General features: G+C 37.7%; 1 long non-coding RNA gene across 2 annotated transcripts in view; it reads right to left on the bottom strand.

Moving 5' to 3' along the window:
* The window catches only part of LOC113911728, a 92316-nt gene that overhangs the window by 23090 nt on the left and 46867 nt on the right, over positions 1 to 22359 (bottom strand). Inside the window, exon 3 of one of the 2 annotated variants that reach the window (XR_003516575.2) lies at positions 10901 to 11024. The exons of the other annotated variant lie outside the window; for it this stretch is intronic. This is a non-coding gene — a long non-coding RNA (uncharacterized LOC113911728). Of the gene's footprint in view, positions 1 to 10900; positions 11025 to 22359 lie in introns of those variants that run through there. 2 annotated transcript variants of the gene reach the window in all.

The following is a 22359-nucleotide window of genomic DNA, read 5'->3' as shown; positions in this document are numbered from 1 at the left end:
TTGCTTTCTATAAAAGAAACAACAACAACAAAAAGTTCTCTGCCCCCCCCCCCAGATCGTCATTCCCACAGATTTATGCGGGTCTACAGAAGCAAAACACAAAAGTCTTCTCCTCCACAAAATTTCTTGGCCACTCATACAAATATCTAGAGGATGTGAATCTCCTTTCAATTACAGAGATCACGTGCACTTCAATTCTCACTGGAGACCTCAGTCATGACTAACCTGCTATCTGACTATTTTCCAAAGCTTGGCTGAAATAGCTAATATTTGAGAAAGACATTCTGAAGGGTAGACAAATACTTATTCTTTGGATTCTTCAGACTTTATCCTTATATTAAACTACCTATCCAGAACAATGGTACTCTGACCTCCTAAAGAATTGTTTTTAATTAGACAAAACCGATTCTGAGATAGTAATAATAATAACATGGGAAAGTTTTTTGTTATAATTACTAAATTTAGCCCATGCCCTTATGTAAAATTTCTCATGACAAATTTTTCTCAGAACGTCCAGGAATAAAGGTTGTCTCCTGTGATAAAATTTATGTTTGTTACCATAACACAATGAAAACTATGCAACCCATTTATTCTACTTACCCAGTTTTGCACTCAGCTGCATTAGGGTTCCTCACTAGTTGTGCTGCTGTTTATATCTCCTGCTTTACCTCTATTTCTTACTTATGATTTTTAACTTTTTTTATCATTTAATCAAAAATATTTACTGCAATTCTACAGTAAGCCATCAATCACTCTTTTAGGTATTAAGAATACAATAAAGAAGGGATGCCTGGGTGGCTCAATTGGTTAACCTGCCTTCAGTTCAGGTCATGATCCCAGTGTCCTGGGATCAAGTCCCGCATCAGGTTCCTTGCTCAGCAGGGAGCCTGCTGATCCTCCTGCTTGTGCATGCTCTCTCTCTCTCTCTCTCTGACAAATAAATAAATAAAATCTTTTAAAAAAAATAAAACAAATAAGATTTTTAAAAAAGAATACAACAGGAAAGAAATAATAGACTAACATCCCTGCCATTGCAGAATTTACATTCTCATAGGGGGAAAGACTAAAAATAAATAATGTAAGATGTATAATATATGAAATGGAAAAATACAGAAAATGATGAATGAACATACAAGAACTGAACAAATTTTTTAAACATGGTAGTCAAATGAAAAGTGACAATGGAAAAAGGACAGTGTGGCAGAAATGGAAGGAGCAAGAAGTGGAGTGGGAAAAAAATGAGGGCCAGATCACATGAGGTCTTTTATTCTGAGATGGTAAGCCAAGGAGGGTTTTGTAAAAAAATAAATAAATAAATAACATGGTAAGATTTGAGTTGTAAAGGAACAGGTCTGACTACCATGTTGAAAATAAGCAGTGGCATATGGAAAGATCAGTTAGACGGTTACAGCAAATCAACCATGGCTTAGATAAAATAGAAGGATCTGACAGTTGGGTACAATAAAAAATAATTACTGAAAAATTTCAGGACAAGTAAGACTTGGAAAGAAGAGAAAATATCAGAGAACCAGAATGGTATGAGATTTCTCTACAACACTGGATGTCAGAAGAAAATGGAGAATGACCAAAATTCTAGAGGAATATTTTTCGAACTAAACCCAACTCAAAAGCAGAATAAAAGATATCTGTAATATGGTAGAACTACCTTGCAACTACCTCTCTTGGAGAATGTGCTTTAGCAAAAAGTGAGAGAAAACCTAGAAAGTAGAGGACATAGGATTCAGGAAATGATGGGAGAATGGGAAAGAAAACCTATAGCTTGACAGCAGTACAGCACAACAGGCCCAGAAAGTGACAAGTCCAAACTTAATCAGGAAGAAGAAAATCTCTGTCAGGTTCATAGGAAAAATACAGATTTGACAAAGAGATGATATGCTAAATGATATAATGAAGTATATGGAAAATAAGAATATATGTGTAAAAAATTAGGCAAATAAAAATAAAGCAATTATTTAGTGCAACTTTACTATACTTCTTAACTCAACAAACAGTATTTACATTGTCATAATGATGTTATTGATAACTCAAAGGAATGAAAGAACTACATTAGGAGGATATGGAAAGGGAAGTGTAAGTCCAAGGTTAAATCATAAAAAGTCACTATACAGAAACTAAAACAAGTCATCAAATAACACAACAGTAAAAATATTGTATAGAAAAACATGGCAATCACAGGAAGAAAGAGCTAAAAGCTGTTAACCCTGAAAACTGAAACTGGATGTAAATAAAGGAATATACTGTTTTTCATTATAATCACTTTTGGTAGTATTTTTTTTTAAGATTTTATTTATTTACCTAACAGAGAGAGACACAGTGAGAGAGGGAACACAAGCAGGGAACACAAGCAGGGGGAGTGGGAGAGGGAGAAGCAGGCCCCCCGCAGAGCAGAGAGCCCGACATGGGGCTCGATCCCAGGACCCCGGGATCACGACCCGAGCCGAAAGTAGACGCTCAACGACTGAGCAGCCCAGGTGCCCCTTGGTAGTATTTTTTTAAAAACCATGTGAATGCATTAATTTAATAAAATTTAATTTTTAAAATTAAAATAGAAATATCATATGATCCAATTATTCCACTACTGGGTATTTACCCAAAAAAATGAAAACACTAATTTGAAAAGATACATGCACCCCTAGTTTACTGCAGCATTATTTACAGTAGCCAAGATATGAAAGCAACCCAGTGTCCATCAATAGAAGTACGAATAAAGAAGATGTGGTGTACACACAGATGCATGCACACACACACACACACACACACACACACACACATTGAAATATGAGTCAGTCATAAAAAAGGATATGATCTTGCTGTTTGTGATACAGACCTAGAGGGTATTACGCTAAGTGAAACAAGTCAGAGAAAGACAAATACCATATGCTTTCACTTATATGTGGAAACTAAAAAACAAATGAATAAACAAAAAGCAGAAACAGACTTACAAATACCAGAGGGGAGGAGGGTGGGAAATGGGCAAATGGGTGAAGAGGAGTGGGAGATACAAGCCTCTAGTTATGGAATGAATGAGTGACCCGGGCTAAAAGTACAGCATAGGGAATATAGTAAGTGGTATTGTAATTGTCATATGCAAACAGATTTTAGCTACACATGTGGTGAGCATAGCATAATACATAGACTTGTCAAATAACTATGCTGTGTAACTGAAACTAAAGTAACACTGGGAGTCAACCATACTTCAATAAAAAAATGAACTGTTTATGTGTACATACACATACAAATTCACATACGCATGTATACACTTCTAGGTATGCTACTTAACAGGGCTATTAACATAATTGCTGAATCTTGGGGGAGTAGAATATTATTTTCCCCATATAAATAGTATAAACTGAACAACTGGGTTTGATTCAGAATGTCCCCTGGTAGCCAACTCATCACATGAAAATAATAGTTTTCTTACACTAAAACCTCTAAGTTATTTTTCATCTCCATATGAATTTCCATTACCCAGTATGAAATATTGAAAATGGGAGATTATTATACAAATGCTTTATAACTTTCTCCTATCCAGCAGTGTTTAGAGATTTCAGAAAGATTTTTGAAAAACGATATTACACTTAGGTCAGCAAACTCAGTTATCTGTCGAATGCAAATGCAATAAAAAGCCTTGCATTCTCCCTTTATTCTATGAGGGCATTCAACAAACCTCTGTAACACACCTTTTATTTCTTTCTTTAAATTTTATTATTGTTATGTTAATCACCATACAATAAATCATTAGTTTTTGATGTAGTGTTCCATGATTCATTGTTTGTGTGTAACACCCAGTGCTCCACGCAGAACGTGCCCTTTTTAATACCCATCACCAGGCTAACCCATCCCCCCACACCCCTCCCCTCTAGAACCCTCACTTTGTTTTTCAGAGTCCATCATCTCTCATGGTTCGTCTCCCCCTCCGATTTCCCCCCCTTCATTCTTCCCCTCCTGCTATCTTCTTTTTTTTTTCTTAACATATATTGCATTATTTTTTTCAGAGGTACAGATCTGTGACTCAACAGTCTTGCACAATTCACAGTGCTCACCATAGCACATACCCTCCCCAATGTCTATCACCCAGCTACCCCGTCCCTCCCACCCCACCCCCACTCTAACAACCCTCAGTTTGTTTCCTGAGATTAAGAATTCCTCATATCACTGAGGTTATATGATACATGTCTTTCTCTGATTAACTTATTTCACTCAGCATAACACCCTCCAGTTCCATCCATGTCGTTGCAAACAGCAAGGTCTCATTCCTTTTGATGGCTGCATAATATTCCATTGTATATATATACCACTTCTTCTTTGTCCATTCATCTCTCGATGGACATCTTGGCTCTTTCCACAGTTTGGCTATTGCGGACATTGCTGCTATAAACATTGGGGTGCACGTACCCCTCTGGATCCCTACATTTATATCTTTGAGGTAAATACACAGTAATGCAATTGCTGGATCGTATGGTACCTCTATTTTCACCTTTTTGAGGAACCTCCATACTGTTTTCCAGAGTGGCTGCACCAGCTTGCATTCCCACCAACAGTGTAGAAGGGTTCCCCTTTCTCTGCAACCCCGTCAACATCTGTCATTTCCTGACTTGTTAATTTTAGCCATTCTGACTGGTGTGAGGTGGTATCTCATGGAGGTTTTGATTTGGATTTCCCTGATGCCGAGCAATGTTGAGCACTTTTTCATGCATCCGTTGCCCATTTGAATGTCTTCTTTGGCAAAATGTCTGTTCATGTCTTCTGCCCATTTCTGGATTGGATCACTTGTTCTTTGGGTGTTGAGTTTGATAAGTTCTTTACAGATTTTGGATACTAGCCCTTTATCTGATATGTCATTTGCAAATATTTTCTCCCATTCTGTCGGTTGTCTTTTGGTTTTGTGGACTGTTTCTTTTGCTGTGCAAAAGCTTTTTATCTTGATGAAATCCCAATAGTTCATTTTTGCCCTTGTTTCTCTTGCCTTTGGCGATGTGTCTAGAAAGAAATTGCTGCGGCTGAGTTTGAAAGGTTGCTGCCTGTGTTCTCCTTTAGGATTTTGATGGACTCCTGTCTCACATTTAGGTCTTTCAACCATTTTGAGTGTACTTTTCTGTGTGCTGTAAGGAAATGGTCCAGTTTCATTCTTCTACATGTGGCTGTCCAATTTTCCCAACACCATTTGTTGAAGAGACTTTTTTCCATTGGACATTCTTTCCTGCTTTGTCAAAGATGAGTTGACCATAGAGTTGAGGGTCCATTTCTGGGCTCTCTGTTCTGTTCCATTGATCTATGTGTCTGTTTTTGTGCCAGTTCCATACTGTCTTGATGATGACAGCTTTGTAATAGAGCTGGAAGTCCGGAATTGTGATGCTGCCAGCTTTGCTTTTCTTTTTCAACATTCCTCCGGCTATTCGGGGTCTTTTCTGGTTCCATACAAATGTTAGGATTATTTGTTCCATTTCTTTGAAAAAAGTGGATGGTATTTTGATGGGTATTGCATTGAATGTGTAGATTGCTCTAGGTAGCATCGACATCTTCACAATATTTGTTCTTCCAATCCATGAGCATGGAAAGTTTTTCCATTTCTTTGTGTCCTCCTCAATTTCTTTCATGAGTATTTTATAGTTTTCTGAGTACAGATCCTTTACCTCTTTGGTTAGATTTATTCCTGGGTATCTTATGGCTTTGGGTACAATTGTAAATGGGATTGACTCCTTAATTTCTCTCTCTTCTGTCTTGCTATTGGTGTATAGGAATGCCACTGATTTCTGTGCATTGATTTTATATCCTGCCACTTTACTGAATTCCTGTATGAGTTCTAGCAGTTTTGAGGTGGAGTCTTTTGGGTTTTCCACATAAAGTATCATATCATCTGTAAAGAGTGAGAGTTTGAGTTCTTCTTTGCCGATTTGGATGCCTTTGATTTCTTTTTGTTGTCTGATTTTTGTGGCTAGGACTTCTAATACTATGTTGAATAGCAGTGGTGAGAGTGGACATCCCTGCCGCATTCCTGACCTTAAGGGGAAAACTCTCAGTCTTTCCCCATTGAGAATGATAGTCGCTGTAGGTTTTTCATAGATGGCTTTTATGATATTGAGGTATGTACCCTCTATCCCTACACTCTGAAGAGTTTTGATCAAGAAAGGATACTGTACTTTGTCAAATGCTTTTTCTGCATCTATTGAGAGGATCATATGATTCTTGTTCTTTCTTTTGTTAATGTATTGTCTCACGTTGTTTGATTTGCGGATGTTGAACCAACCTTGCAGCCCAGGGATAAATCCCACTTGGTCGTGGTGAATAATCATTTTAATGTACTGTTGGATCCTATTGGCTAGTATTTTGGTGAGAAATTTTGCATCCATGTTCATCAAGGATATTGGTCTCTAATTCTCCTTTTCGATGGGGTCTTTGTCTGGTTTTGGCATCAAGGTAATGGTGGCATCATAAAACAAGTTTGGAAGTTTTCCTTCCGTTTCTATTTTTTGGAACAATTTCAGAAGAATAGGTATTAATTCTTCTTTAAATGTTTGGTAGAATTCCCCTGGGAAGCCATCTGGCCCTGGGCTTTTGTTTGTTGGGCGATTTTTGATGACTGCTTCAATTTCCTTAGTGGTTATAGGCCTGTTCAGGTTTTCTATTTCTTCCTGGTTCAATTTTGGTAGTTGATACATCTCTAGGAATGCATTCATTTCTTCGAGGTTATCTAATTTGCTGGCATAGAGTTGCTCATAATATGTTCTTATAATTGTTTGTAGTTCTTTGGTGTTGGTTGAGATCTCTCCTCTTTCATTCATGATTTTGTTGATTTGGGTCATTTCTCTTTTCTTTTTGATAAGTCTGGCCAGGGGTTTATCAATCTTGTGAATTCTTTCAAAGAACCAGCTCCTAGTTTCGTTGATCTGTTCTACTGTTCTTTTGGTTTCTATTTCATTGATTTCTGCTCTGATCTTTATTATTTCTCTTCTCCTGCTGGGTTTAGGCTTCATTTGCTGTTTTTTCTCTAGCTCCTTTAGGGGTAGGGTTAGTTTGTGTATTTGAGACCTTTCTTGTTTCTTGAGAAAGGCTTGTATTGCTATATACTTTCCTCTCAGGACTGCCTTTCCTGCATCCCAAAGATTTTGAACAGTTGTGTTTTCATTTTCATTGGTTTCCATGAATTTTTTTTAATTCTTGTTTAATTTCCTGGTTGACCCATTCATTCTTTAGTAAGATGCTCTTTAGCCTCCATGTCTTTGAGTTCTCTCTGACTTTCTCTTGTGATTGAGTTCTAGTTTCAAAGCATTGTGGTCGAAAATATGCAGGGAATAATCCCAATCTTTTGGTACTGGTTGAGACCTGATTTGTGACCTAGGATGTGATCGATTCTGGAGAATGTTCCATGGGCACTAGAGAAGAATGTGTATTCCGTTGCTTTGGGATGGAATGTTCTGAATATGTCTGTGAAGTCCATTTGGTCCAGTGTGTCATTTAAAGTCTTTATTTCCTTGTTGATGTTTTGCTTAGATGATCTGTCCATTTCAGTGAGGGGGGTGTTAAAGTCCCCCACTATTATTGTATTGTTGTCAATGGGTTTCTTTGCTTTTGTTATTAATTGCCTTATATAATTGGCTGCTCCCATGTGAGGGGCATAGATATTTACAACTGTTAGATCTTCTTGTTGGATAGACCCTTTAAGTAGGATATAGTGTCCTTCCTCATCTCTTATTACAGTCTTTGGTTTAAAATCTAATTTGTCTGATATAAGGATTGCCACCCCAGCTTTCTTTTGGTGTCCATTAGCATGGTAAATGGTTTTCTACCCCCTCACTTTCTTCTCTTTTTTTTGTTTCAATTTTTTATTGTTATGTTAATCACTATACATTACATCATTAGTTTTTGATCTACCCCCTCACTTTCAATCTTGGGGTGTCTTCGGGTCTAAAATAAGTCTCTTGCAGACACATATTGATGGGTCTTGTTTTTTAATCCAATCTGATAGCCTGTGTCTTTTGATTGGGGCTTTTAGCCCATTTACATTCAGGGTAACTATTGAAAGATATGAATTTAGTGCCACACTATTGCCTGTAAGGTGACTATTACTGTATATTGTCTGTGTTCCTTTCTGGTCTATGCTGCTTTTAGGCTCTCTCTTTGCTTAGAGGACCCCTTTCAATATTTCTTGGAGGGCTGGTTTCGTGTTTGCAAATTCCTTTAGTTTTTATTTGTCCTTGAAGCTTTTTATCTCTCCTTCTATTTTCAATGACAGCCTAGCTGGATATAGTATTCTTGGCTGCATATTTTTCTCATTTAGTGCTCTGAAGATATCATGCCAGTCCTTTCTGGCCTGCCAGGTCTCTGTGGATAGGTCTGTTGCCAATCTAATGTTTCTATCAATATAGGTTACATATCTCTTCTCCCGAGCTGCTTTCAGGATTTTCTCTTTGTCTCTGAGACTCGTAAGTTTTACTATTAGATGTCACGATGTTGACCTATTTTTACTGATTTTGAGGGGGGTTCTCTGTGCCTCCTGGATTTTGATGCCTCTTTCCTTCCCCACATTAGGGAAGTTCTCTGTTATAATTTGCTCCAATATACCTTCTGCCCCCCTCTCTTTCTTCTTCTTCTGGGATCCCAATTATTCTAATGTTGTTTCGTCTAATTGTATCGCTTCTCTCTCTAATTCTGCCCTCGTGATCCAGTAGTTGTTTAACTCTCTTTTTCTCAGCCTCTTTATTTTCCATCATTTGGTCTTCTATATCGCTGATTCTCTCCTCTGCCTCATTTATCCTAGCAGTTAGTGCCCCCATTTTTGATTGCACCTCATTAATAGCCTTTTTGATTTCAACTTGGTTAGACTTTAGTTCTTTTATTTCTCCAGAAAGTGTTTCTCTAATAACTTCCATGCTTTTTTCAAGCCCAGCTAGTATCTTTTAAGTCATGATTATGAACTCTAGGTCCGACATCATACTAATGTCCGTATTGAGTAGGTCCCTGGCAGATGGTACTACCTCTTGTTCTTTTTGTTGAGGTGATTTTTTCCATCTTGTCATTTTGTCCAGAGGAGAAGAGATGAAGGAGAGAATAAAATGCTAATAGGGTAACAACGTCCCCAGAAAATATACTCTAAACAAATCAGAAAATATGTGAAACCAAGGGGAAAAAAGGGAAAGAAAGAGAAAAAAAAGAAAAACAAACAAAAACAGAACAAAAAAAAACAAAATATGATCAAATGTGATCAGGCTAGTGCATAGATCAGTGCCACACACTAGATTTTGGGTGTATTTTGGTCTGTTAGAAGAAAATGCCTCCCAAAATTTTAAAGAAAGCAAGACTTAAATATGAACAAAATAAGAGTTGATACGATGAAGGGATAGAATATGACTGTAAAGATGAAAATTATAAAAAATTTTATAAAAAGAATTGATAAGTTATTTGAAAAAAGAAAGAAGAGGATTTAAAAAAAAAAAGAAAGGAAAAAAAAGGGGGGATAGAATGTGATCAGGCAGGAGACTAGAAAAAAGCCATACACTAGAGATTTAGGGCATATTTTGATCTGTTAGAATAAACTGTATCTCAAAATTTTAAAGAGAAAACTATAAATATATATATATATATATATATATATATATATATATATATATATATATATATGCCAAAAATAGGGGTAACTACTATGAAGGGATAGAATATGACTCTAAAAATGAAAAATAAAAATTTTTTTTAAAAAGGGATTGATAAGATGTTGGTTGAAAAAGGGAAAAAGAAACATTTAAAAAAAAAGACAGTTAAAAAAAGATAACTTTGAAAGACTAAAGAATCATGGTGAAAAAGCCATGAATTCTATGTGCAGTATTCCCCTAGCGCTGGAGTTCTGCCATTCTCATTGATCGGTAAACTTGGTCTTGGCTGGCTGTTCTTGCTGATCTTCTCAGGGAGGGGCCTGTTGCCGTGGTTCCCAAATGTATTTGCTGGAGGCGGAATTGCCCTGCCCTGCCCTTGCTGGTCGGGCATAAGTAATCTGCTCAGTTTTGCTCTCGGGATCTTTTATTCCCTGCAAGCTTTCGGTACAGCCTTGGAGGAGGAGAGTGAAAATGGCGGCCTCCCAATCTCTGCCCCAGAGGAGCCGAGAACGCGGGGCCCCACTCCTCAGTGCGCCCCCACAGAAAAGCAGTCAATCACTCCCATCTCCCTGGTCTCTGGCCACACTCTGTGCTCACCTGCCCTGTGACCGAGCATTTCTATCTCTGGCACCCAACTCGGTGTGGAGTCTCCAAACCCAGCAGATCCCTGCAGTGCGTTCCCATGCTGCTCCTCCCAGAGGAGGAAGGGGAGTCTCCCGGATCTGCCGCTTGTTGGGTCCCTGCTGGAGGAGCAGGGGCCCGACTGTGTCACTGATCACAGTTTATGGCAACCCCGAACTGAAAGCCCACGCCTCAGCTCCGTCTCTGCAGCCGGCTTCCCCGCTCTGATACCTGGGAGCTCTGCCACACTCAGGCACCCCCAGTCTTCCTGTGACCCTGAGGGTCCTGAGACCACACTGTCCCACAAGGGTACCACCCCACGTTTGGCCACTGGAGCGACGTCCCTCAGTGGAGCCGACTTCTGAAAGTTCCGATTTTGTGTTCTGCTGCTCTATCACTTGCCAGAAGTGGCCAACGGAGGCCCCCTCCCCCGCCGTCTATCCTCCCGAATATCACCTCAGATTCACTTCTCCAACACATCCTACCTTCCAGAAAGTGTTCGCTTTTCTGTTCAGAGAGTTGTTGCTATTCTTTTCTTCGATCTCCTGTTGAGTTCGTAGGTGTTCAGAATGGTTTGATCCCTATCCAGCTGAATTCCTGAGACCACACAAAATCCAGGTCTCCTACTCCTCTGCCATCTTGCTCTGCCCTGTAACACATCTTAATACCACCAAAAGCAGACTTGGAAAATTTCTCCTTTCCTATCGAAAATTAATCCCTTCCAAATAGATCCCGTGGGTTTTCACATGGTGGTTTGTAAATGTTAGAACAGCACAGGTGAGAGTAACAGGAAATCTAAAAACAACAATAACAAACAGCAACAATAAACTAATTCAAACAATAAGAAAATGTATTAGTTCACATAAGTAAAAGCCTAAATTCTGACAAGGGTCAGGGTAAACTAAATACAAATTACTCCATTCTGCTGTCTTGCAATGCTCTTATGTCCATCTACCTCCCTGTCCCAGCTTCATCCTCAGGGTGGTAGCAAGACTGTGGCATCAGTTCTAATTCTAATACCTCCAAAGGAAGAAAAGGGAACACTTCCACAGCTGTACCAGAAGCACCAGGTAAAAGCATCAGATGCATCATGGTATTAATCATGTGCTTCTGATGCTTTGCCATCTAACACAATGCTGACCCTGGAGAGTGCTAGCCAATTCCTGAAGATAGCAAAAGACTGGCCTCCAAGTGTGCCCTTTTATATACAAACCAACCAATCCTGACCCTTACCCTCAATCACCTCTTTTATTGAGCTCTTACACTGAGGGCCTTTATTCCCCTGCCCTAATCACCCCAGAGCCAGTACAGGACAACTAAGGATAGGACTTAATGCCCCAGAGCCCACCAGAATTATTCAAACTAGCCAATCCTAAACCTGTTTACACTGCCTTGCCTGTTCCTTCATATGGAAACCACAATAAAGGCTCTTGTTCGCATTTTCTCCTCATTCCCTCATTATTCCCTCTCGTTCATATTTTCTCCTCATTCCCTCTGCCTGACCAAATCCATGTGGTCCCTCATGGCATTGTGTGCCCCCTCCTTTTGGTATCCGTGAAATAAACACTCTATTGGCCTCACCATACATGAATAACAAAATCTACATTTTTAAAAAGTCATTATTTCTGCCTTAGTTGCTGAAATTAAGCCATATACCTACTCCTGAGCCAATCACTGGCAAAGAGTATAGAATTACACATAGACATGAGTTTTCCAAAACTGTATGAAGGAGTACTCTTGAGCAATCTTGAGTACTCTTGAGTATATTTTTGATGGCAATACAGGAATATTCAACATCTGCAGGATACCACACGAACTGTTAACTCAAGATAATTCATGCTTTCAACACTACAACCTATTAAATTCTTTTCAATGATGTCAGACCTTTGAGAAGCTGGGTTCTTAGCAGTTGTTATTGTAAAAATAAAAAACAGGAACTGCACAAAAATCAATAAGGTTGAAGTAATGAAGGTGGTGATGTATAATCTGATTCCAGGTTAGAGAAGTTGTGTTTGGAGCTGTTAGATATTTCTTTCTGCCTACAGACATTATGATTAAATTACTTAGATACTAAGAACCCTGGGAACCAAGAGATTTGGGAATCTCTGACTGAGACAAATAAGACCCAAGTCTGTTTGGGGGTAAAGTCAACATCCTCTCAGAAGCATAGGCTTCATGGAGTGCATCCAAAGAGAATTGTAGCCCTGTCAAGAAAGAGGAAGAAACAAGTACTTACAACATTGTTCTCCCTATGGAATTACTATTATTTCCCTTTAAATTATCAGGTCCGTTTCTTCTGCTAAATTGTTATTAAAAAAAAAAAAACACTTTATCTTTTAGATTGTCTTAAAACAATCTGAAAACTTTTCTATAGGTCAAAAATATATTGGTTATGTTTTATTATATGTCAATTACATGCAGATACTTTACATTACCTCTAATGTCAACAATAATCCTAAGAAGTATATATTACCAGAATTTTACAGATAAGTAAAAAGAGCCCAGTAAGATTAAAGTCATTTAGCCAGTAAATGCTGGGCAAGTCTGCCTGGTTCCAAACATGATTTGATGACTTCCCATCTTAATTATTACATTTCTGAAGTACTAGCTCACTTTCTTGCTTCAGATTTTACCAATTCCTCTGTGAAATGCTCTCCTCCTTTATTCTTATGTGACCCCCAGACCCTTCTGAATGATTCTCCTGTAAGCCTGTTTTATACTTTCACCTTTAACGTTCTATTTAAAATACCTCCTTTACCTATTTTTATGGTCCTCTTTCTACTCCAACCCCAAATTAAGATTTTCCTTAAAATTAAAGTCTTTTTTTTCTTGGCACTTTCTATGTCATTTCTGTGTATTTAATTCTCAAATCTCTAACTTCTGTCCTACTATCTTCCATACTTCTAACTGAATATTTGCATTTGGATGTCTCCCTTTTACATAGAATCAACATGTCTAAACTGATCCCATCAACCCCCTTCCAAAACCAGCACTTGTCCCCAGTCTCCCTTTTGATGGTGTTTGCCCCAGACAGCTAGTCTTGAGACCTCAAAACTATAGTTGATACCAGCTTGTTTTTGCCCTCTACAAGTACATCCTATGAATCCATCAAGTATCCCCTTAGAATCAACTTCTTTTCCTTTATTCCTCTTTATAGTTTTTATTTATCTTAACAATTGTATTGTTAATATCATGGTGAATTATGGATTAAATTTACAATTGATTAAATATTTCCTCTATTTTCTCATTTACAAAAAGAAAAAAGTTAATGCTTGCTACCTACTTCCAGGGTTCATGACAATAGGGTATAATGGCGCCATGACTCTCAAAAAATTGGTAATAAGCCTACATTGGCATGACCTATATGAAGCACAGTTTAATTTCCTTAGAAAGTAAACCTTTCATATAGATATAGAGATACAGAGGTATATAGACATAGAGATAGAGATAGTACTCAATTATATCTATGGAAAGAATGACAGAATTAATTTAAAATAGTTCCCTTTTTTTCTTTCAAAGACCTTCAATTCTTTGAATTATTATATTGTATTATTGTTCTCTGCTTTCCTCCCCATATTTTTTAATAAATATTATTACAATGTTTGAAGTATGATTTTCAATCATATATAGAAAAAGTTTAGCAAGTCTACCTCTGTTTAATTTGATGTTATCTTTTGTCAGACTAGTTTTCTGAATATTTCCATTTTTGAACTGCTAGCATTTTAACATTTTCCCAGGGATTAAATATCTATTGGATCACTGCCTTACAAAATATAAATTTGCTTTTCTTACCTCACACTTATTACTCATTAGAAGAATGCATGCTGCATATGATACTAGAAATTAGAGTAGATCATTTGCTTTTTAAAAACCTCCCGCAATGCGGGGCCGCATGGGTGGCTCAGTCAGTTAAGTGTCTACCTTCCCCTCAGGTCATGATCCCAGGGTCCTGGGATCGAGCCTCACATCCAGCCTCGCATCCTGCCTCCCATCCAGCCTCAATCCAGCCTCACATCCCACATCCCATGGGGCTCCCTGCTCAGCAGGGAGTCTGCTTCTCATTCTCGCTCTTCCTCTGCCTGTCCCCTCACATGTGTGCTTCTCTCTCTTTCTCTCTTTCTCAAATAAATAAATAAAATCTTTAAAAAATAAAAATAAATAAATAATAAATAAATAATAAAATCAAACCTCCCACAATGCATCTCATTCTGGTTATGCCTAAGTAGTTATCTTTCTCAACTCTATCATTAACCAGGGGTGCAAAATTAGGTAATACACAACTTCAGAGGGCCTACACTTCTTGACTTGTAAAATTAGAGCACTTTTTAATGCTAACATTTGTGGAATGAAGGTGCTGGAGGAGAGCTCTTTTTCAAGCCTTAAAAGAGCCTAAAATTAAGTGAAAAAAAATTTAATGTCACTTTATTAATGATACATAATCCATAATTTAAAATTCTTATATAAAGAGATAATATTTTGAAGAAGCCAGGTATCATCAGACTTGCTCTTTAACACTATCTGTGCCCTTTTAAATGCCTTCAAAATTCTGACTTCCAAGACTAACATAGTTCTTTTAGGATTCTTCTGTACTGATAAGGAAATTATATTTTCATTTTACATAGAATAAGAGAATGGACTTTGAGGTCATAAAGACCATGCTTTTAATCCTATCCTTTCCATTTAACAAGGTGCTAATTAATTAGCCTCTATGAACCTCTTCATATATAAAAATGAGGGTAATAGCTACTTTCAAGGGTTTTTGTAATTAGGTAAAACAAACAAACAAAAACTCATGACACAGGAAGACACCTAGCTCCTCTGGGTACTCAGTAGGCATGTCATAAATATACCATGCTTGAATAGACTACTGTCACAAAATGTGAAATGAGGTTATAACATGGAACTTTTGTAAAAGCCATGAAAGAGCATAAAGCCAAAGTTATACAATTCACCTCTGTCTGTTTTTATCTATTCACTAAAATTAGTCAATAATTTGCTGAGTGCCTTGTGAATGCAAGGCTAGGTCTTAGGTGCTAAAAATCCAAAGATACATATTACTGACCTTAAAGAAGAAAAAAAGTAGTTGTAGGAACAAATGCATGAAAATAATATTTTAAGACAATGTAGTAAGAAACTCTTATTCTAGAGACTTCATTACATTGGCCAGATACTTTCGTCTTATGTGGTCATCTTTCTATTCAAAATTCACCTAACTTATGTAATAGAATATGCAGACTGTTGGCTTTCAAACTGGGGTTCTACAGTCAGTATTACTCTCGGGAGCTACAAAAAGGATGAGCAGATGGGAATGTTTCCTCACTCCTCACTCCATCCCAATGCAGGCAAAGCAGTCCTAATTTTATCATTTTTACATAATAGGGTTTAATATAATAGCTTATTGACAGAAAAAGAGAAAACAAAAGCTTTAAAGTCACTGATAAGAATAATTATTTCACTAAAGCAGGGTACTCAAGTTAAAATATTATATAATTGTAAACATTTAATCTTCAAATTTTAGCAAGAATATAGTGAGAAGGTCTCTGCAGAGAGACAAATAACATTTGCTCTAAGACCTACAGAATGAATGAAAAGAAACAACTATTCAAGAACTCAGGGAAAAGTATTCCAGATGAAAGGAATAATCAGTGCAGAAGCTCCGAATCAATAAAAGGTAGAAAATCATTTCAAGGAAGAAAAAAGGCAGCCAATCTGGCTAAAGCATTATAGACCAAGGGGAACATGGGATAAAATGATGTTGGAGAATGAGGTAGGTTTGACATCAGGCAGGACCTTGTAAGCCACTGTAAAGAGTTTGGCTTTTTTTCTACAAGCAATGAGAAGTCACTGAAAGATATGAACAGGGAAGTCTTTTCAAAAATTACCGTGGCTTCTAAATGATAATGGATTAGAAAGGAGCAGGTTAAAAAAAAAGAAGAAGATAGTAGGAAGGGTAAAATGAAGGGGCGGAAATTGGAGGGGGAGATGAACCATGAGAGACTATGGACTCTGAGAAAGAAACTGAGGGTTCTAGAGGGGAGAGGGGTGGGGAGATGGGATAGCCTGGTGATGGGTATTAAAGAGGGCACATATTGAATGGAGCACTGGGTGTTATACACAAACAATGAATCATGGAACACTACATCAAAAACTAATGATGTAATGGATGGTGATTAACATAATAAAATTTTAAAAAATAAAAAATAAAAAAAAGAAAGGAGCAGGAAGAGAAAAAAGAAACAAGGTTGGAGTGCTGATACACTTAAAGAGGGAGAGCATGGCATCTTGGATTAGGGTGATAGTAATGGAGTTGAAGAGATAACGGATGTATTTTGAAGGCAGAATCTTCACAAATTTGCTGGTGGATTGGATATGGCAGGTCAGGTAAGGGAGAAATCAAAGATGTTTCATCTAATTTTGTGAGCAATTGGTAGTGTGTCATTTACTGAGATGGTGAAGACTAGAGGGGAGACAAGTCTGCGGGGGGGCGGAATCAAGAGTTCTGTTTTGGACATACCAAGTATGAGATGCCTATTTGACAACCCAATAGATCGAGTAGGTAACTAGATATTATAATAATAACAGCTAAGAATTATTGAGCACTTTTTCTACATATGAGGTACTATTCTAAGTGTTTTTCGTGTATAATTTACATTATAATTTAACCCTCAAAACTTATGAAGTATTATTAATATTATCTTTATAATAATATAAGGATTTATTTCATAAATAAGAAACTCTGATGCAGAGAAAATAAGTAACTGCATCAAACAACTGGTACATGTTGGAGCTGAAAACCAAGCCCAGATGGTCAGGCTCCAGGGCCCATCATCTTAACTTCTACCCTCTATGGAATACAGGATCCAGAGGCCCAGGAGAGTAGGCCCAGTTGTAAACAGATATTTATGAATTGTTTATTAATATATAAACTTTCTTACTCATTCAACATGTATTTATTGAACACCTGCTATGTACCAAGCTCTATTCTAATGAACAAAACAGATGTTCAGATCAAATATTCAGATCAAGAGGCTCCTAATATATCAAATGGTGATATGTGTTACAAAGAAAATTAAAATTGTGTAAGGAAGATAGGAGTGCCTCAAGTTGGAGTGAGTGTTATTTTATATAGCATAGCCAGGGCTGGGCTCTCTGAAAAGGTGACACTGGGACAGAGACATAAAGGAAGTGCAGGTGCAAGTTGTGCACATATCTGATAGGTAGAAGTGTCACAGACAGGGAGAACAGTAAGTACAAAGGCTCTAGGACAGAATTTAATGAAGAACACAGAGATTTAGACTGGACCCTGTGAGTGAGCTTGTTCTCTTAAGCCAAAATGACCTAAAGCACATTGAACCAAAACTTGAGAAACAGCTGCTTCCTCAACATTGCTTGACCCCGTGTCCCTCCAAAGAGAGAAAATGCCAATCCAGAGTCCACATACCCCAGATACAGATGTAAAGGAGCAAGGGAGAGATAGGAAGCATTCTCCACTGTGCCTCTCCATGGCTAATGGGGGCAGCTGTTGGAAAGAGGAACCGGGAGTGCAGTTTCCAAAAAGGAGTTACTTCCAGGCCTGTGGGAAAAGAAAAGCATCTGAAAAGAGAAAAATAAATGGCCACAGATAATTTGAACAAACTCATGCTTAATTATTTCTGGAAGGAAAAAAACAAGAGAATCCATGCCCATCTGTGTTCTGTTCTTAATCCTTTTGAAAGTTCTATTTTCTAATACTATGATCTGACGAGGGCCCTTAAACTTGTTCTATCCCTGACAGCATTCCTCCTTAAGGGGGCAATATGTACACAGTCTGGAAGCTAGGAGTTTGGGGACATGTGGAGGGTACAAGAATAGAAAAGAGCCATAGGTTCCCCCTAGAGGTGTGTTTGCCCCAGTTTGCCTAACCAGCTTTCTGCCTTGTTCTATTATGACTCAACTAACTACCTTAAAAATATTCTTAGAACTAGAAATATGCCACACTCTTTCCGCCCTTCTCCCTTCCCACCTGACCAGAATTAAACTTTCCCCTACAATCCAACTTTGAAACCATGCCTTTCTCACTTCAAGATTTGCTGGCAAACTTCTTGGATGCCAACTGCCTACCTGCCTGGACATGTGAGATTATTGATCTTGAATTATCTCTCACTGCAAGTTCTCACTGATCACTGTGTTAGACTCTCCAGAAACAGCCATGTGTCTACTTACTGCCAGAGATTCCAGATATCATTTTTGCCTCATAGGCTGGATTTCCTCCCAGCACCTGCAACTCTTTTTGTACCCCAAACACATGCTCCACTCCAATTATTGGATCTAATTTCAGATTTCTGTCCTTCCTATACAGCACCATCCTATTGCAATGGATGAACAATAACTGGCCATATCCTAATCTGCATCTATGTCTATACTTGGAATTGATTTGAATATGTTACTTACCATTAATGAAAACAGTAAAGCTACTATTACTTTTTTTAAATGTTATTTTATTATGTTAGTCACCATACCTCATTAGTTTTTTTCCTGCTTTCCTTCACTGTTTTATTTTTTTAAATTTTTTTATTTATTATGTTATGTTAATCACCATACATTACATCATTAGTTTTTGATGTAGTGATCCATGATTCATTGTTTTCGTATAATACCCAGTGCTCCATGCAGTACGTAAACCATGAAACCTTGGAAAGCAATGTTTTGTCTTAATTGCCTTTAATCTCTAGGACCTAGCCCACCTTCTGGCATATAGTAGATGCACAGTAAACATTTCTGGATGAACAGAATGACACGTTCAGGCATTTCAAACAAAGCTAAATGCCATAGGAATAATAGCACAGTTCTGACTACCTGACTTTATTTTGAAGTGGTTAATGTTAGACCAGCAATTTTTCCAAATATTCATCAATCAAGCTAACTTACTAAAGACTATTGCTACTGCCCTTTCTAAAGGAAAAGCCAAGGGCACCTGGGTGGCTCAGTTGGTTAAGCGACTGCCTTTGGCTCAGGTCATGATCCTGGAGTCCTGGGATCGAGTCCCACATCGGGCTCCCTGCTCAGCAGGGAGTCTGCTTCTCCCTCTGACCCTCTTCCCTCTTGTGCTCTCTATCTCTCATTCTCTCTCTCTCAAATAAATAAATAAAATCTTTAAAAAATAAAAAAAATAAAGGAAAAGCCAAGAGTGGTCAACCTATAATTTATAGGTTCAAGGACTGTCACTAATGTCCTTTGAGGATATGTCATGAATCGTGAGGGAGAAGAAACTAAAAGCGGGCCCTGGAATAACAAAATCACTTTCTTTCTAAGGAAACCATAGGTTTTCTCCAGTGTGGTAATACCTTCATGATGTTTCACAGGCACCTGAATCATCATTTCTCTATGCCAGTGTTTTCTCAGAAGAATAAAATAAGTCAATAAAAGAGTTCTGTCCACTTAATATTAAGTTGCTTTGAATTCTATATGGATGTTTGCATTTAAAAGGTAATGGTTTTATTTTTTTAAGGTTTTATTTATTTATTTGAGAGAGAGAGAGAGAGCACATGCAAGCAGGGGGAGGGGCAGAAAGAGAGGAAGAAGCAGACTCCCCACTGAGCAGGGAGCCCCACACTCAGGACACTTGGGGCTCAGGCCCCATCCCAGCATCCTGGGATTCTGAGCCAAAGACATATGCTTAACCGGTTGAGCCACCCAGGCGCCCCTAAAATGTAATGGTTTTAAATGGCAATTACAAGGATTAATGTGAGTACCTGGTAGCAAAGCAGTCAGATATGTTTAAAATGACTTACAAATTTATATTACAAAAAAATCTTACTTAAAACTGGCAAAAAAAATGGTAAAAATGCATCTACCTAAGAATTATAGGCTTAAAACATCATATTGGCTATATGAGTATGGTATCAACTACCAATGTTTAAAAGTCATTAAAAGAATGCATAACCATGGTTTCTTTTTTTTTCTAATTTTATTATGTTATGTTAGTCACCATACATCATTAGTTTTTGATGTAGTGTTCCATGATTCATTGTTTTCGTATAACACCCAGTGCTCCATGCAGTACGTGCCCTCCTTAATACCCATCACCAGGCTAACCCATCCCCCCACCCCCTTCCCCTCTAGAACCCTCAGTTTGTTTCTCAGAGTCCATAGTCTCTCATGGTTCATCTCCCCCTCCGATTTCCCCCCTTCATTTTTCCCTTCCTTCTCCTAACGTCCTCCGTGCTGTTCCTTATGTTCCACAAATAAGTGAAACCATATAATTGACTCTCTCTGCTTGACTTATTTCACTTAGCATAATCTCCTCCAGTTCCATCCATGTCAATGCAAATGGTGGGTATTCATCCTTTCTGATGGCTGAGTAATATTCCATTGTATATATGTACCATTTCTTCTTTATCCATTTGTCTGTTGAAGGATATCTAAATTCCTTCCATAGGTTGGCTATTGTGGACATTGCTGCTATGAACATTAGGATGCATGTTCCCCTTCTTTTTACTACATCTGTATCTGTGGGGTAAATACCTAGTAGTACAATTGCTGAGTCATAGGGTAGCTCTATTTTTAACTTTTTGAGGAACCTCCATACTGTTTTCTATAGTGGCTGCACTGGCTTGCATTCCCACCAACAGTACAAGAGGGTTCCCCTTTCTCCACAACCTCACCAAACACTTGTTTCCTGTTTTGTTAATTTTGGCCATTCTAACTGGTGTAAGGTGGTATCTCAGCGTGGTTTTGATTTGAATTGCCCTGATGGCTAATGATGATGAACATTTTTTCATGTGTCTGTTAGCCATTTGTATGTCTTCTTTGGAGAAGTGTCTGTACATGTCTTCTGCCCATTTTTTGACTTGATTATTTGTCTTTTGGGTGTTGAGTTTGAGAAGTTCTTTACAGATCTTGGATACCAGCCCTTTATCTGTAGTATCATTTGCAAATATCTTCTCCCATTCTGTGGGTTACTTCTTTGTTTTGTCAACTGTTTCCTTTGCTTTGCAGAAGCTTTTTATCTTGATGAAGTCCCAAAAGTTCATTTTTGCTTTTGTTTCACTAGCCTTTGGAGATGTATCTTGAAAGAAGTTGCTGTGGCCGATGTCAAAGAGGTTACTGCCTATGTTCTCCTCTAGGATTTTGATGGAGTCCTGTCTCACATTGAGGTCTTTCTTCCATTTTGAGTTTCTGACAGAAGACCACTGGTTTATCTGGTTCTCTTTTACTCCACTTATTTGTCAATCATTACTGAGGGCCACCTAGGTAACAGGCACTCTGCTAAGCACTAGTAGTATAGAGAAGGACAATGCCCCTAACCTCAAGAGTTTTAATTCCAGCTAAGTAAAAAACTTCATGAGACAATTGTGATTATTATCTCATATTTTACTAAATTAACCAAGCTGACCAGCTAGTTTGGTGTTAGATAGACACAATCAATTCACTAATCCAAAACTTTGTTGTAGAACATACAGATTATCTTTATAGCTTATTTCTCCTCCCTTTTTAGTCCTGCTGCTTAATATTTTGCTATTTTACTACTGAGTAACATGCTCATGGGAGAATGGATGGGAAAAAGTAAAAGATGTTAAATAAATAATTATTCAACTGACAGATTAGGAGAAAAGATTTACACATTTTAACTGATAAATATATATATATGTATAAAATGCTTGTATATCCAGAAGAAAAAGATAATAGCCCAAAATACATATGAATAAAAGATATAAACCAACAATCCACAGAAGATATTCAGCTTCATTAATAGTAAAAGAGATATAAGTTTAAATATTAAGATGCCATGCTCCACATGTTGCACTGACATTTTTCAAGATTGATAACGTACAGATGGTGAGAATGTGGCAAAAACAAGTGACTCTTATACACTGTTCTGGCAGCAAACAATTAAGATAATATTTCAGGAAGGGATTTTGGCAATATTTATCAAAATTTTAAATGCATGTATCTTTCACTCAGTAATTGAACTTTTAGTAATCTACACTATAGAAATATTTACACCAGCTATCAGAGTAGGAGAATGCTCATTTAAGCTTTGTTTCTAATAGCAAAACTGGAAACAACCTGAATTAGGATAAAAAAGGGGATGACAAAATAAATTTCTGCACATATCATCTAATACTATGTACTCATTTAAAGGATTGAG

The sequence above is a fragment of the Zalophus californianus genome, chromosome 12, assembly GCF_009762305.2.
Source record: "Zalophus californianus isolate mZalCal1 chromosome 12, mZalCal1.pri.v2, whole genome shotgun sequence".
Lineage (NCBI taxonomy): Eukaryota > Metazoa > Chordata > Mammalia > Carnivora > Otariidae > Zalophus > Zalophus californianus.
Note: the sequence above shows the minus strand (reverse complement) of the source record. Positions and strands in the feature narration are given on the sequence as shown.